Source organism: Macaca nemestrina, chromosome 11, assembly GCF_043159975.1.
Source record: "Macaca nemestrina isolate mMacNem1 chromosome 11, mMacNem.hap1, whole genome shotgun sequence".
In the NCBI taxonomy this organism is placed as follows: Eukaryota; Metazoa; Chordata; class Mammalia; order Primates; family Cercopithecidae; genus Macaca; species Macaca nemestrina.
In genome coordinates this window covers 53,224,586-53,242,545 of record NC_092135.1, presented here as the reverse complement: position 1 = coordinate 53,242,545, position 17,960 = coordinate 53,224,586, and positions in this window count along the sequence as shown.

Below are 17,960 nucleotides of genomic sequence, written 5' to 3'. Positions count from 1 at the left end.
CACTGAAAACCTAATCTTCTTGTGTTTAAGACATTTGAAATATTGTTTTTTTTCCTAATGTTTTCCTGAATAAACACTGGAAAGAGGCCCTGCTCAAATTAAAACAAATTCTTTCTATGTCTATTATTTTTCTTTTCATTTCATCAGTGTTAGTTTTTCACAGGTTGACTACAGTTCTCATACCTAGTGGTGGGTTATAATGCTGGAAAAAATAGTATAAGCCAAAGTGATAAAAATCATGTTGATTTATATTACAAACAAATAACACTAGGAGCTGAGGTCCAAATTTTAACACTTAAAAACATATTGTATCAGCTATAAATTACATAAAAATTTAGCATGAAGCAGCTTTCTAAATTTAAACTGAATATGCGAAAGTATATATAACTTCAATAAGGTAAAAAGTTAAATGCTACACATTTGCTTTTAAATCATGACACAATAATTTATTGTTTATAGTTACTGTGTTCTTTATCATTCCTGCTTTACCTTCATAATGTTGACTAACCTGAGAAAAGCTGGTTGCAAGATATTTTCTCATACTTCGAGTAGAATTCAGATAAGATATAAGGATATTTATTGCTCTTCTGAAAATTAGTTCAGTTTTGTATATCTTGTGGTCTCCTTCCTTCATTGCTAATTTCAACAATTCTGTAGATGTTAGTACTCAAGTTTTCTTTTATTCTGCTGCCTTCTGAAAAGATTCTTTTTCTTTCATGAGTTCAATTATACCCATATCTTCAATTAATGTTACTCATAGAACATAAATACATCACTATTGACATATAAGTACAATGATAATTGATTTCCCATGATATTTACATTTTCCTTGCTACTGGGGAATTGTTTTGTAAGAGCTAAGCCATTTAGATCCAGAAGGGAGGCCCTAAAATCATTCTGTTTAACAGATGAAATGAAAAAAATGCTTTCTAGGCCATTAGAATTTAAAAATGGTAAATTACTTGGTTGGTCCACAAAGTAGCTTTTAGGTTTCCCAGGAACATAGGTTTCGTAGTCAAATAAGCTAAGGAAACCACTATATCGTAAATCCCAGAAGCATCTTTTCTATTTCAAAGTACAATAGCATAATCAAAAACTCTGAAAAATGTAGTAGTACTTTTAAAACCTAATTTTCCACTCTTTTATAGCTACCTCTATGACTCTATATTGGGAAAGTATAGAAAGTGAAAATATGGCGCAGCTGCTCTGGAGATTTCTAATGTTTTACAAATGCCCAACACAAATTAATACTCTATAATAGTTTCAATTTTTACAGCAGTGTTCTAATAATATCTTATATTTTGATGCTTGGCATCCATTACAATGTAGTATACCAATTCCATTGCAAATGTATAGTTAAATTGCATTTAAGCACAATTTTCTACCTTTGCTGATATAAAATTAGTAACTTTACATTCACTAACAAACCTAGTGCTTTTAAAATATGAATTTTTTTCCATTCTCCTTTCAACAACAAAAAAAGATATTTCATCATCCAGGCCTAGTGGTTCAGGCCTGTAATCCCTGCACTTTGAGAGGCCAAGGCAGGAGTATTGTTTTGGGTCAGGAGTTCAAGACTCACCTGGGCATCATATCAAGACGCGATCTCTACAAATAATAAAAAAGTTAGCTGGGCATGGTGGCACATGCTTGTGGGCCCAGGTTGTAGGGAGGCTGAAGTGGGAGGATTGGTTGAACTTAGTCAGTGGAGGCTCCAGTGAGCCTTGATCGTGCCACTGCACTCCAGCCTGGGTGACAGAATGAGACCTTGTCTCAAAAAAAAATCTCTATATATCTATATCGATATATATCAATATAGATATAGCTATAGATATCAGCAATCATATAGTTTTCCAATTAAAAATGGAAAGGAAAGCATAATAATGTACTCAGAGGAGCTAAATAAAATTTAAATGAATGAAATGTAATGGGATGGGGATAATGATCAGGAGTAGAAGGAGGGACATGTATCTTTTGCACTGAAGGACTTCAGGACATATGAGTGACACATTGTTATATTACAAAGGAAAAAACAAGATAGGTAGAAAGAGAAAGAAAGGAGAGAGAGAGAAAGGAAAAGTAATGCTACAGTTTCTCACTTGCTTCAAAAAAAAAAAGAGTTTCATTCTGGTCTGTTGTCTGTGTCAGCATCCTAGCATAATAAGGAAGTATCCTTATTTATCCTGCTAAATAATGAATGTGAAAAATCATATATTTTCGTAAAATTTCACTAGAAATTCAAAGGTTACTTCTTACCTGTCTGGTAAGACTAACGATATACCCAACCTATTTCTTTGAATTATGCCCGGATAGCAGGGGAATGGACCTTGCAAGTAGCATAGCTATTCTGAAATTTTTTTTAATTAAGCTAAAATAACTCTCTTGATTTTTCTTACTTGTGTGTCCAATTCTTTAGCTTAGATTAAGAAGTTCAGTGTTTTAAGGATATGGAAATATGATTCCCTTACTTATCTGCTATCTTCTGAATCTTAACTGTATGTGTATATAGTCATTTTGCAATATTTCTCATTTAATGTCCTTTACATAAAGACTTGGATTAATTCAAGAAATAGACAGTATGATGTATACAAAAATGTGAACAATAGCCAATATTTTTAACAGCATAGTTATTATGGCCTTTAAATATATGTTTAAAACACAGCTGTTTATTAAGTGCATACTACTAGGTCTAGTAAGGAATTTAGTTTTAAAAAGTTATGGGTTAAAGAGTATACATACTATCAATAAATAGACTTGTTTCCTAAACAGATGACCTATACTTATCTACTTAAATATAATTCTATTATGTTTAATAAAAACAAAATTAAGATTCTTCATACCAGTTAGTACGCCTAAAATTGAATTCATGTGATCCAATTCAATAACTTGGTTATAGTTCCTATTATTTGATCATCAACTGACTTCCATAACCTGATAAAATTACCAGCAGATATCTTACATTGACAACATAAAGACAAACACATACACATACAAACACACATGCACACATACACATAGCAGTTTAAGTCAGAATTACTGCCAATTTGCTAGTGACAGCAACAGTTGGTCAGTATTTAGTTTTATAAATAATCATAATGGAAATTATGCAATAAAAAATGTTAATATCTTTATAGTACAGATTTTAAAGATGGATTAGGAATTTTTAGAAATATCTTAGAAACTTCTTCCTTTTAAGACAAAAATATATAAATATTAGATAAAAACATATAAAAGACACAGAATCACCCTTTAAAGATTAGTTGCAAAATCACAAACTGTGCATATGTGTAGGAAAGAATTTAATCTTTTACCAAATGAGATCAGGCCTTTGCCCTCAGCTCCTGATCAGTAATCTTGGTTTGCTTGGGGGCCTCAAGCTGGCCAAAAATAATATTATGACTTCAGATAGAAGCTTTGTGCCACATAGAATCAGTTGACCTGAGGACTGAGATCAATCATATGGGCAATCAATTAATTAATCATGCTTGTATAATGGACTTCCAATAAAAACTCCAAGCACCGAGGTTCAGGTGAGCTTCCTTGTTGACAGTACTTTGTGTGCACTGTCATATACTGATGCTCAGAAAGTAATGTATTTTGACTTGATGGGGAGAGGACAATGTAAGTATTTAGTATTTTCTGTACTCCAGTCTATGCACCTCTTCTCTTGGCTGATTTAATCAGTATGTTTTCCTGTAATAAACCACAACTATGAGTGTAATAGCTTTCAATGAGTTTGGAGAGTCCTTCTAGTGACTGACCAAAACTTAGGGAGGTTTGGGAAATTTCCAATCCTCCAGTTGATGTTGGAAGAGAGAAGGATCTTGTGTGGATTGTTTAACTATACAATAGCCAGCACTCTCATAGTTAGTGTCAGAAGTGACAGTGTAGTCTGTGAATGCTGTTCTCTTTAACTTTGTAGTTGGCAAAAGTGTTCACAGTCTGTATCGATCTTTTTTTTTTTTTTTCTTGAGATAGAGTCTCACTCTGTCACCGGGGCTTGAGTACAGTGGTGAGATCTCGGCTCACTGCAACCTCTGCCTCCTAGGTTCAAGTGATTATTCTGCCTCAGCTTCCTGAGTAGCTGGAATTACAGGGGACTGCCACCACTCCCGGCTAATTTTTTTTGTATTTTTAGTAGAGATGTAGTTTCACTATGTTGGTCAGGCTGGTCTTGAACTACTGACCTCACGATCCACCCGTCTCAGACTCCCCAAGTGTTGGGATACAGGCATGAGCCACCGTACCTGGCTGATGTGTCATTTTTTAAAGCATAATCATATAATTTAACATCAATGGAATTAATCCCTGATGAAAATTTGGTCCTTGCTATAGCATAAATCCATAAAATAGTCGTAGAGAGTAAGAACCATAGATATGTCAACTTGCCAGGTGCGGTGACTGCTTGCTTTGGCATGAGACAAGCTAGAGTCTGCTGCCTTTTGTCATTTGGGCTTAGGGTGTCAGCATACTCAGTGTCTTAACTAGAGGAAATAGGCTCCCAGAGGACTTTGCTAATTAAACAGAATATTGTCAGTGTACATAGTAAAAATTTTCCATGTTCTTAATCAGCAATTAGAGAGTTCCTGACGAATGTAAGGAAGAGATTGATCAAGTTCCAGAAGTGTGGATTGAACATATTCTGGCATAAATATGTCCAGATAAGGAAAAGATGTGTCATAAACATGATTCAAATGGTCAAGTCCCATGTTGTCTTGGAAGCACAGAGCGGGACCTCTTTTGACTACCAAGATGGTAAATATTCATCTTGTGTTCCATTTTATGCCTGAGTCATCACCTCAAGAGGACACAAATGTTCTAATTCTATTTCACTTGAAAATATATTTTAAAAAATTTAATGCTTTAGAAAAATATTTCAATTAATAACTCCAATGGCTTTAATCATGACCACATAGAGTTTGATTAAACTCTATGTGAAAGTGCATCTGACTACTGTATCCACCAAAATCTTCTTATCCCTCCATAATAATGTAATGCGTGGGCTCAATTACTGCAGTCTACAAAGAAAGACTTCTATTCAATAAAATCTTCATTTTTTTTGAAATATAAATGTACACACATGACATAGAAATTCTTCTTACTACATAAAATATTTGATTAAAATGATTATTAATAGCATTTTGTTTTCCTTGTATAAACACCTCAAATGGGAATAACACACAAGAGAAAATGCCACTTCCCCCGTTATTAGTATCTTATAGCTACCTGTCTGTTGATAATTATTATAATTGGGAATTAGTTTTCTTTTTAATCCTACTTTAGAAGTAAGTAGACATATCATAGAGATAACTGGTATTTTAAAAAATATAATAGTGGGATAGGCCAGGTAGGCTGCATTAATAAACAAAGCAGGTTCTCAGTTAAGAAACAAAGAGTTATTTCCCATTCAGGCTACACATTCAAAGAAGGTCAGGGCAGAGATTTTGTCATCAGGTATCCAATATGACAAAGTCTCCACCATCTTGAATGACACCATCTGGATCACTCACTACCCATCATAATAGTCAATATTTTTTTAAAAGATTTGCTTATTATCAACCATAAATTGGAGATATAAGATATAATAGAAAGGTAACTTTCAGAAAGTACTGAAAGTTAAATCGTAAGTCTATATTACAGACTGCTCAGCTAGATGAAGAAAAGGTTTAATTCAGTTGGAGAGGGAACACAAAATGCACATAAATGCTTTTTTTTTTTTTTAGCCCTTTTTTAACGATAGAAGTCTAAGATAAATTTTTATCAACTGCACTACAGAAAGCCTATCCATTGCACGACATGGAAGCTTAAAACAATAAACCATTCCCATAATATAATAATATTGACATTCAAGTCAAATTTAGACACTTTAAAAAGTGGTATTTTGGAAACTGGCAGGAAAAAAAAAAAAAGAAAAAAAAAAAACCAGATCACTGAGAATAGTACTAATTGGGATCTTTACCAAAGACAAAAGAGAGAACAGAGAATGCTGTTGGGTTATAAACAAATATACAATATCAAGCATGTTTATAGGTGATTTCCTGGAATATTATAGGCCTATTGGTTTTCTCACTGTATCCAAAATGTATCATTCTAAATCATGTTGTTGTAACTCCACATTGATTCATATGTTCCAATTATCAGCTTCAGGGTGGTAATAGTGGACTTAGGGAAAGGTGGAAAATCTCACTCAAGGAGTCCATTAGTTGGCCTGAAATTGCAGAAGTCTAGTAAACTTGGGTACTTTGATTATTCCTTCTGCTCTCTACATCATTCTGTGGTAGGGTTCACCTTGAATAGTGAGTGCAAAAGAGATTGCGGGATTATTTGACTAATGTCTGTCTTTGTTGGTCTGGGAGCATTGTGAGAGCAAAGCAACGTCTGGGTTGCTTATCACTTTATCTCCAATGTCTGTTGCATGTTGTGTATAGAGTTAGTGTTCAATAAATATTTTATGAGTGAATAATTGAAAAGTGAATGTTTACATTAAGTTTTCAGATTTAGAGAAAGTGAACAAAAGGGATATGTTCTAATTCAGGTGAATTTTATATCTTTTAAAAATAGATTTTGGAAAATACTTTCATATATAGCCAGATTTGCTGGAAGGAGAAATAAAAAATTAAACACAAGAGATTATAATATTTAAACTTACAGATTATATGTTGTAATACCTGAAAAATATAAATATATAAAACATTCACTTTCAGATTTGTATTTTTCCCAATGAAAAAGCCACATCAAGTATATTTGGTACATGTTTAATTAATTATGAATTTGAACAGTCCCATTGGGGAGCAAATATAATATTTTCTAATATAATTGCCTGAAGCATACAAATTTGAATTATTAAGATTGGTTATTTTATATAAGGTTCTTCAAATAGTTTCTATTTAAAATATTTTTCTTAAAAAGTACCATCAGAAATGATTTTCTGTCCCTTGTAAAGCTTACATCTTACTTATAACTCTCTCTGATACATGGAGGGCTGTATAAACAAGAATAAGTGAAATACACATATCCCTAGTGTGATTTAAGCAATTAGCTTCAAACTCTTCCACACCAATTTTTATGGAAAATTCTTGCAAGTAATAATATCTACTGATTTAAGTTTTCACACCTTTTCCTTTCCCCTGCCAATCTCACTAACAAGCAAGGAGTAGAAATACTAACAAGGTGATAACTGTCCAAAAGTGGACAGCAGGAAGAAGAGGAAGGGGAGGCAAAAGCCTTGAATAATTGACAACCTAGATAATCAGCCCCCACATAATTACAATCTTACTGTATTCTACATATAATTTAGAAATGAGTCACATTATTATGGGTAGAGGTGGTTAAGTATTAAACTGAATATTGGCATGTTAACAATCGTAATACATTTGTGATTACAATAGTAATTTTTTCTTTATAATTTGAATATTTATTTTTTCTTCCAAAAGATTTAGTGCCCATTGGACTGTTGTATAAAAGTTAAGCTAAGGTAATCTATAATTCCTTCCTTGCATTTAACAAGAAGTACATGAAAGATATTTAACAATCTTGCTATTTTGGCAGAAACTCAAAACAAACATATGTAACAGTTTTCAAGAGAAATATCAAGCAGGCGGTGCCAAATCAAGGCATTATATTTAGTTTGCTGTAAATAATATGGTGTTTGCACATACTCCATTCTGAGACTGGTCCTGTGTACTTTCTAAAATTAGTAGAATACAGGACAACACCTTTCTTGGAAGCCAATCATAACTCATTTTCTGATTGAAAACTGTGTCCAAAGCAAATGTAGATAAAAAACCAATCTCTTCAAATTAGAACTACCAAAGACAGTGATGCATAAGTAAAAGTATTTAAGTTATTGAGTAAAATTTATCCATGATATAAATATGTGAAAATTACAGTGCCTTAAAAATAGTCTGTTCCCATGCTTTTTGAAGACATTATCTTAGGTATATTTTGGGGGAACAACATTTCATACATAAAATGAAAGACCCACTGATTAACAGGAGAATCTGCTCAAACAGGAGCATGTATATGAGAATTTCCTTTTTCCATCAGTGAAAATTGAATTTACCTAATGTTTGGTATTTTTTTACACATTAAGAGAGGCATACTCTTAGCATTTGATAGAGTCCATTTATGTGAAATTATCCTGACAATTTTGTATGCGTTTTCATTGAATTTTCTCAAATTAATTCAGAGATTAAAGATTGGAAGTATACTGAGGATCAGCTAAGAAAAGATAGTTAAAAAGAGAACTGAAAGTTGAATCATAAGGATCCATATTACAGTCTACCCATCTGTATGAAGAAAATGTTAGTTCAACTGGAGAGAGAACACAGAACTGATAACAAAAGAGAAATGATACATGTTTGGGGTAATGGATATGCTAATTACCCTGATTTGATCATTACACATTGTATATATGCATCAATATATCACTCTATATCCCATAAATAAGTACAATTATTACATGTCAACTAAAAATAAAAGGAAAAAAGACTGGTGACAAAAGTCAACATTTAATGAGGATGGGAGACTTCTTCACTCTGCTAATAATCTTCTTGCTGAATGAAAGCAATGTAAATATTTTCCTAGTAATAGTACATCATCTCTTCTTCAACTTCCCCACACTTTTTCTTTTCTAAATCCATTACCTCTCTTATGTGAAAGCACCTAGCAGAATACCTTTTATATGGCATGTTCTCAGTAAATGCCAGTTGCCTTCTCTTCATCTTCTGCTCTGCTCAAAACACAACTGACATATTGTGTCAGTCTTTAAAAGGAAAGTTGACAACTGAGCACATTTAGAGGAAAGTTACCATGGTTGAAATTTGTCTTGTTAACTGCCCAGCATCTGGATTATCTTCCTAACATAACCAGATGTTAAAGTAGAAATTTTGACCCAAATGATAAGACATCAAGGTAACATACTAAACATAAAGGGATAGTTTCTAAGATTATGTGTGAGAACTGGTTAGATGCTCCTAAGCTATGCAACTTTATTGAATATACTAAAGGGTCAGAGTTTGTAAAGAAGATTTTTAAGAACTTCACATGTGTTTTGAGTTCTCCTTTTTCAAAGGAGAATGTAACAATAAGTCTAGTTATCACAACAATCCTCAGGAACCAATTCAATGAGACTACTCAGATAGCTTAAATAGAAACTCTTATGTTATTAGAAGTGGCAGAGTGAAGTGGTAATAAATGTCAAAGACAAAAAAAAAAAAAAAATGTTATCTAACTTGATTCTGATGAGCAAACCAAAAACAGGTAGCTGAATTTGGGTGGCCTACATTCTCAGAATGTTAAAGACAAAGTTTTGTATGTGCTTCCCATAGACTAGAAGTTGGCCACATGAGAAAGAGCAGTCTTCCTAAACATTTGGTTATTGTGTTTTATGACTTCTACAGGGTTGGAAAGCAGAGATATGTGAGACAGAAAAGTTTTTGTTGCACTGATAATGATTTAAGTTTCCGTTGCCATAGAACCATGTGAAAGTCTTGTAAATATTAAAGGCTGCACATAATTGTAGTTTAAAGAAGTTAAATGCAAGCTCAAATATCTAAATGTTCAGATTATGGTACAGATTGAAACATCCAGAATTTCTATGACTACTTAAACAAATAAAAACTCATTTATTTCAATGGCAGGAATGAGATAGCCAATAATATAATGCAAAGTTTGAGTCTCTGTTTTGCTAAAGTGCAATGCTAATTGAATTTAATATCTTGCCAGATCTCTTATGCTATAGGGTTTTGACTGGAACTTGAAATGGGGTGTATGAGGGGATTAACCATTTTCATAATACTCTGAATTTTCACCTCCTGCCAAATTGGACACTCTTCTACTGACTGAGGCAGCAGCATTTGATACTTGACTTGAAGATCTGGTCATGATTTCACTTGTGAGAAGTAAGTTCAAGGCGAAACTATTTGTTTAATTCCTGTACCATTTTTCTTTTTTCTTTTTATTTTAGTATTTTCTTTTCTTTTTTTTTTTTAAGAGACAGGGTCTCACTATATTCCCTTGGCTGGACTTCAACTCTTGGACTCAAGTGGTCCTCCTGCCTCATCTTCTCAAGTAGCTAGGACTATAGGCGAGTACAATCACAAAGACTACATTTCTCCATTTTTAAGAGACATCCAGACCCAAATCCCAGCAACCTATAGAGGACAAATTATAATGTCAAATTCAGAAGAGAAGGATTACACACCAAAACAATTTCAAAGATTTGCTTAATTAACTAGAAAAAACATTGAAGACCATGTGTATGAATGAATGCTACACCAAAAAGTTAAGAAAATAATTTTATAACATGATGAAATAAATATTAAATTACACTGTCCAGGCATTCTGTATTCAATAACCTAACTTAAATAGCTGAGAATGGTTCTAAGTGTTTGGTCAAATTATTGAAACCTGGATTCAATAGTGATCAATAATAAATGAGACTGAAATAATAGAAATTCCTTAATAAGATGTAGAAGAAATAAAAGTTTTAAGGAAATTGAAATAATTGAATCAATTTCTCAATTTTAACCATACAACCACCCCCTACTAATGACAAGAGGCCCAGAAGACATATTTTTTATATATTGTCCTTTGAAAACACACTAATTAGAGAAAATACATGAGGTTTGTTTAGTGGTTTTGTTTTTGAACACTTTACTGGATACTCTTTGTAGGTTAGAAAGGGCTTCCTGATTTCGGTAGGTCTACCAAGCAGAGTATCCTCAATTCCAAGACCTGAATCAGCTTAACTGGCAAGAATAGCTTAAATGAAGAGGCTGCGTAAAGGACACCAAAACAACATCACAGTTGTGTTCTATAGCCTTTCCATTAGTATTCCTAAAAGATCTATCTATCTATTGCTTTTTATTAGGTAGCTTAGAATTGAAGAAGGAAAACACTCAGACTTTTGGCTTTGAGTTACTTCTGATTTCTGGGGAGACAGACATTGACTGTGAAAGCCATATATCAAACTTCAGTGGTTAGCTGCTAATGGAGTTTTGCCCAAGATTCCTTATGGTAGGGTTGTTGGGTCTACAAACACATTCAGGTTCATTTCTTTTAGAAATTTATGTATACTTGGAATATATAGTCTTTGCAAATGGAAGAATTTCTCCATTGGTTCCCTAACCCATGAAGTGATGTTTCTTATTGTTAAGAGTAACAATTAAAAATCACCAGATATTTGCTTTTCTAGCAATATAATAAATTTTAAAATATAGAACTATAATCAATAGTAATGTTACTTTCCTCAAATAACATCAATTTCTGTGTTTCTGTGTACCTCATATAGTTTTTAAGGACTATGATCATCTTTATATGCCACAGAATGTAACACTGTTCTACAATATTTTCAGGATCATGTTTACAAAACCTGGAAAGAAAGAATTAATAAGTACTCTTAGATGCCTTGTTTAGACATATATAGGCCAGCAGATAGGAGAAAAGACAGTAAAAATGCAGGATTCCATAATTTGGGATATAAAAGGCAACCAAAGAAGAATTTGCTTCATTTTATCCCCCTAAGTTTTGAGACATAGGCAGTATGCTTCCTCTTTGGTTTTGGAGAAAATACGTATAACATCTTACATGGATGTTGTCAGTTATCAGGTAAAGTGAAAGGCTTCCATGGAAAACTCCTGCATAGGCTTTAGCTGAACAAAATATAGCTTTACAGGTCAACTCCAAGGCAGCATATCTCTCTTTCATGCTGCCATCCAAATAGCTCTGCAGCCAATCTGTTATACTGAGATACTACTAGAGACAATGAGAACAACATCCGTCCTCCCTTCCTCCTCCTGCAGATTCACACAACAGCGGAGGAGGCATAGTCAGTCCCCCCGTGTGATCTCTATGGAGGCTCTCTTGCTAAACCTGAGATAAGAGGTAAGGTTACCACCACCTCTCTCCCTTGTATGATTGAGGAGAACAGGGGATACCTGCAGCACATCAGCAATTCTTACAATTACTTTGGGATATAGCATTTGTTGCAACTTGGTTTGTGGGCAGAAACTTCGATGTTAACATCTTGTTGCAAATATGTGAAGATTTTTTAAGCATTTTGGAAAATTTATTTAAAAATTTAAAGTAAATACATACCATTTAATAGGCCCAGAATATCCCTATATTAGATGATTCTTGTGTAAATATTGTATTACATAATTTAGTAAAGTTAGAAGAACTTTCAGAAGCATGCACATGCCTTAACAAAAATATCTCTTTAAAACAGTTTCCTACTACCTCTCCTAACCCCTCTTAAATTCATTCTCCAAAGAGTAACCAGCCATAGTATCATGTCGCACACGCAATCTCCCCTCAAGCCCCTAACTACAACCATTCACTGTTCTTGGAATAAAATCCAAGTTCTTTAACATAGACTTGCATGATGTGTCCCCAGCCCTGTCCCATGTCCTGTTTTTCCTAAATAATTGTGCTCTGGCAAAATTAGTCTCTTTCTGTTCCTCTGACAAAATCCTTTTTTATTCTCAAGCTTTGAGTCTATCGCTTTCTTTGGAATGCTTTTATTAGCCCCATCAGTCCTTCCTCTTTTGTTTGCTGTTTGATTGTCATCCTTTAACTTTTTTGCTTAACTTTTGCTTCCCTGAAATCTCACTGAGAATGTTACCTCAGCATTCAGCATCCAACTTATTTATTTTATGGTACTTACTGCCATATATAATTATATAGGTATATGCTTGTCTATGTAATTTATTATTTGTGTACCCTACTAGACTTTAAACTCCTTAAGGGCAAAGACTACATAACTGGTACTCATCTCAGGGACTGGCAGACAGTAAATGACTACTATATTTTACATCAAGAATTGAATGAACAAAATGTATGACAAATGCCAACCAACTGGTATTGGAAATTTTATTTAATCTCTTTTGAGCTACAGTTTTTCTTCACCTATAAAGTGTGTTTAAAACTATCTACTTTGATGGGTTGTTATGAGAGTTAAATAATATAATATGAAAAACTGTAGGCTACTAGTAAGAATTGCAGTCCGTCAATTCATCCCGTCATTTACACATAGTTATTTTATTCATTTGTTCACTTGATCATGTATTCAATGAATGCTATTCAATTTTCTATGTTCCTTGCACTTTTCAAACATTGGCAATATAACAGTAAACAAGACAAAATTCTAAAGGTGAGAGACAGAAAATTAGCAAATAAGCAAGTAATATGTAGTATACCAGATAATGCTAAGTGTTATAAAGTAAAATAAAGCAGGATAACAGGATAGGGAATTGGGTGCTTGCTGCTTTCAATAGTGTTTTTAGCAAAGGGTTCTCAAAAAAGGTAGCATTGAATCAGAGGCATAAAGAAAGTAAGATAGCAAGGCACAGCATATCTTGGAGAAGTTCTGGGCGGAAAGGACAGTAAGTGAAATGCCCTGAGGTGGGAGGATGCTTCGCATGCTTGAGGAATAGCAAGGAAATCAGTGAGATGGGGGAGCAGTGATGGATGGAAGCAGTGGCTGGGGATGAGAACAGACATCAGTGGCTAACAGTGGGAGGGAAGATTACATAGGTTCTTTTAAGTCATGAGAGATATTTGAGGTTATTCTTTAAAAAATGGCAAGGTTTTGGAGAATTTTGAATAAATGTGTGACTTGACCTAGGATATATGTTAATGGTGTTGTTCTAGTTCCTGTGTTAAGTATGGACTACCAGGTGCTAAGGGTGGAATAATCTAGGAGAGGAATGATTGGTGGTAGATAGAAAATTAAAACTGGTTGGATTTCAGATATATTTAAAAGAATTGCTAATAGAGTTGGATGTGTGATAAAGAGAAGAGTCAAGAATGGCTCAATCCTTCTTCTTGCGTAGTGGAAGAATGTCACTGCTACTTAATTTGGTGGAGAAGACTGGGGAAGGAACAGGTAGCAGTACGGCATGGCCAGACAAATTTAGTGCTCACTCTTGGAAAGCCTAGATATTTTAAAAATCTTGCTGTCACTGCACTGTACTGCCATGTGCATTTTCCTATATTTTATGTGTTTCATCCATAATTATTTTTGCTAGATTGTTCAGGCTACCTTGGTGATTTAACAGCTGCTCACTGCTATCAATTCAACAAATCTTTCTGAACTGGCTGATTGGATCCATTTGAGGTGCTTTAGTATTGGGATGTGTTATACAATAACAGATAAAAAAACTTCTGTAAAATTTTAGGAAGTTCACTTCTCTTCCCAGCTTCAATTTTTGACATGAGAAGTCTATTGTCATAAATATTGCAAGATTTCCAAACCAACAAAATGCGTAAATAAGGATTGGGTTAATTTGCTAAACTGTCAGGAGTTTTAGGTTCAGCTCTCTTCTGGTTTTGTCTGAGCCTACATCAGCTCAATTGCTTCTGTGTCCAATCACGTGCCAGTGTTGTGTGTTTGATCCTTATTCCAGTTTTTTGCTTTATTTTGATCAAGAAGCACAAACCAAAACCCTGACTCCAATCAACTGCCTTACAAATGCAAAGAGAACACTGCACATCCTTCACCACAATCAGAAAAAAACCAAAACACACATACAAATTCTAGCTTAACATATGTCTTTACTTACCAAGAATAGCACACATAAGTGGTTTGTTCCACCACCCTGCGACTCTGAGACTGGCAAGACCATAACAGCAGCTACCACTCAGTGAACTAACCCCTTCAGATATTGTGATTTGACTGTGATTTTAGACATTGTGACTCCAGGGGATCACAGGAACGGATGGAAAATGAAGGGATGTGGCCCAAATGACTGGGCTGGAAATATTTTTCTGTGTAAATGAGAAGGAATCCCATACAACAAGAACCAGGTTTTCCTCACATCAAGGTATAACTTCTACAGTGCAATTTTGAGGTACAAAATAAACCTTGTATGTTTAATTTTAAGATAAAGATTCTAAGAACATTTGACATAAAAGTTAGTAACCTCTTCAGAAATAAATAGACTGGAGTACAACACATATCATAATGCATTTTTTATAAATTGAAGTCAATGGAAGACTTTCTCACTGTTTAGTGTGCTTGTATTTGTTGTCAATAATTATCTCCCCAATACTCTTTCTATAAGAACTCTGGCCAATTATCTATAATGTATTTTGGTGCCTTTGGAAATAGTAATTGATACTAATTATTTGACAGAACCACTAGAAAAACATTTAATCATAGGGCTGCGCATTCACATTGCAAAAATCTTTTGAATTCTTTACTCCACACCTTCTGCTATTCCTCTCCAGCTAAATAGATTTTAAGTTTATATTTTTACAGAAAAGGCTATTTGTGAAGTTTTTTTTTCCTAATAAAAATTTAACTTGAATGATTTCTGTAATCTGTTGACTGGGCCTTTAAAAATTGATGTCCCAGGAGTCTGTGAAACTAAATCAGAAAGAAGGAAGCCTCACTGCCTTTTAGAATTCCAAAGGTCTGGCCCACAGCTCTATGAGGTCAGGAGGTGGGATTAACCTCTCACATTCTAGTAATGGTTTTAGAAGGAGACTGAAAATTCACATATGATTAAAAACATCCAACTGACTGGCACTCAAGAAGAATATGGAAAGTAAATTTCATTTGTTTAACAGCTCTATCTAATGGTACTATGCCAAGCCACTTCAGCCATAGCCATGGATTATAGATCCATATACTTGTCTGTCGTCTGTGATTTATCAACCTTCCATAATATAGCTATAGAGGTTGTTTAAATTTTCTCAAACTAGAAGAGTTATTGATATCACCTTTTTCTAATTTCCACATTTTCTGGGGTGCTAACATACAGAGACACTGTGCGTCACATACTTACAAAATACATAGAATACTGTATTTAACTGTCTCAACAACACTAAGACTTATAATGGTTATGTCAGCTGAAATATCCACTTTGTAAATGATGTGGAAGAAAACTATTTCACAGTTAGTTTTTATAAATTTATCTAAATAAATATTATTTTATCTTATTTGTATATTTCATTAAAAAGAAAATATCTTGGACTGTATGTTGAAGCTTTCCTCTGTGGGTCATATAGTGATATGTGATTAGAGTTACATTTATATTTTTCTTAAAAAGGTAAAATGTTCTTCTACAATTTGGCAAAAGGTTTATAGCATTGTAAAAAAATGTTGCATTTGGCTATCTCCAAAATTGCTTTTTGTGTTTTCAGATGGTAGATCCTGGGCGGGGGAGGCAAAACTCATCAAAACATTAACCATACCAAGTATTAGTGTATGACTCAGCTAAGAAAAGTTATCTGTTTGAAGACTACACATCTTAACACATTCAAAAATGTGCTATAAAATGTATTAATTAGTCATTGTTTTACATGACCAGAGCGTTCCTCCCAGAGGGTGGATCATACAACGTTTACTCATGGTGATGAGGCCATCTGTTATGTCTTTCCATCAATACTATGAAAATGAATATGAATTATGACAGGTATAGAAAGTAATAGCTATTCTCATTTTCTCATAATTCAATATTGTTTTCTTCAGTCAGTGAGGGCTTCACTTCCCTGCCCTGGACTGCTGTGCCTTACTACCCAATAAGAACATTGATTTTTAACTAAGAGTGGGATAGGGGTGTGGTGAGGGCGTCAAAAATCTCTGTTTAAAAATACTCATTTCTACTCTCTATCACCAGAGAATGTTATTTAGTAAGCTTAGGAAATTGTCTTGAATTCTGTATTTTTGAAAAAAATAATGATTTTGATCCATGCCAAGTTTAATAATGTTAGGGTATTTTAGAACAATATTGATAAGGTTAGTTCACCAATGCTTAAAAATATATTGAAGATACATACATTATCTTTTTTTTACTGCCATTGAAGATATTATCCCAAACACTCTGTCCAGTGAATTAGTTAACACTTAAGCTCTCTTTGCTGCACCAAACTGTTTATTTTCCCATTATAGATATCACAACCCACAAATTATGATTTCCCATGTATGCTTAAATCATCATTGTAGTATAGTTTTTAGATTGATTTTATTAAAAACAGAAAAGTAGTAATTCAAGTGGGTTTTGATATAGGAGTTTGATACACATTCATTTTTAAAACACCACAACCTCCATTAACTTGGGCAACAAATCATTTATCACCATACACATTGTGTCACAAATATGTCCAAGCATAAGGATGATCTGGTCCCATCTCAGACTCTCTGAGGGATAGTCAAGAAAACCTTTATCTTTAGCTAATGCCCCATGTGGTTATTTTAACCAGACTACTCAGGAAAATAATGAACAAGAATATAAGTTCCTCAAGAGTGAAAATGACAAAGTGTCCAATATTATGCTACTATTTATTTAATATTTTTTTAAAAGAGAGAATCAAGAGTATATGAAAGACTGTATAAATGAAACAAGAAATGAATGATGGGCACACAATTCCACAAGTATTAAATAAATACCTTTCTGTTAATATAGTTAGCTAATTTAGCCCTTGATTTCCTGAGCAATATTTAACACATCAAACAAAGCAAAATATGCATGTGACTAATAAGGAATTTTGTAGAGGTGAGCCCTCTGAGCTGACCTAGGAACTGAGAGAGGCAGAATCTTCTTTCATCAGTCAGCTTTGGCTTTTGTAAACCAGCAGAGTAGTCAGAGAGAGACTGAACAAAGCTGAAAACTGTTTGTAGATTACATATTTTGAGCAACATTTAAAAGATCAGTTTATCCGTTACAGGAACTGTTTAGAACCATGTGTGTAGGTGTGTGTATATTTGCTCACTGATCTATAGAAATATATTCATTGTTTATCGATACAAATAATTTGCAACATGAGGTTTCTTTAGCTTTGTCTGCGTATAATCACCATAAATCTATGGTCTCTAAAATAGCTGAAATATTTTATTCTTTTTAAAATAATGATATGTTAACACTGTGCTGGGGATTTTCTCAGTTTGTGTAACAGAGTACAATGAGAAAGTGTGCTGAGATTAAAGGGAAGAACGTGTGCACTTGTGTGCGTAG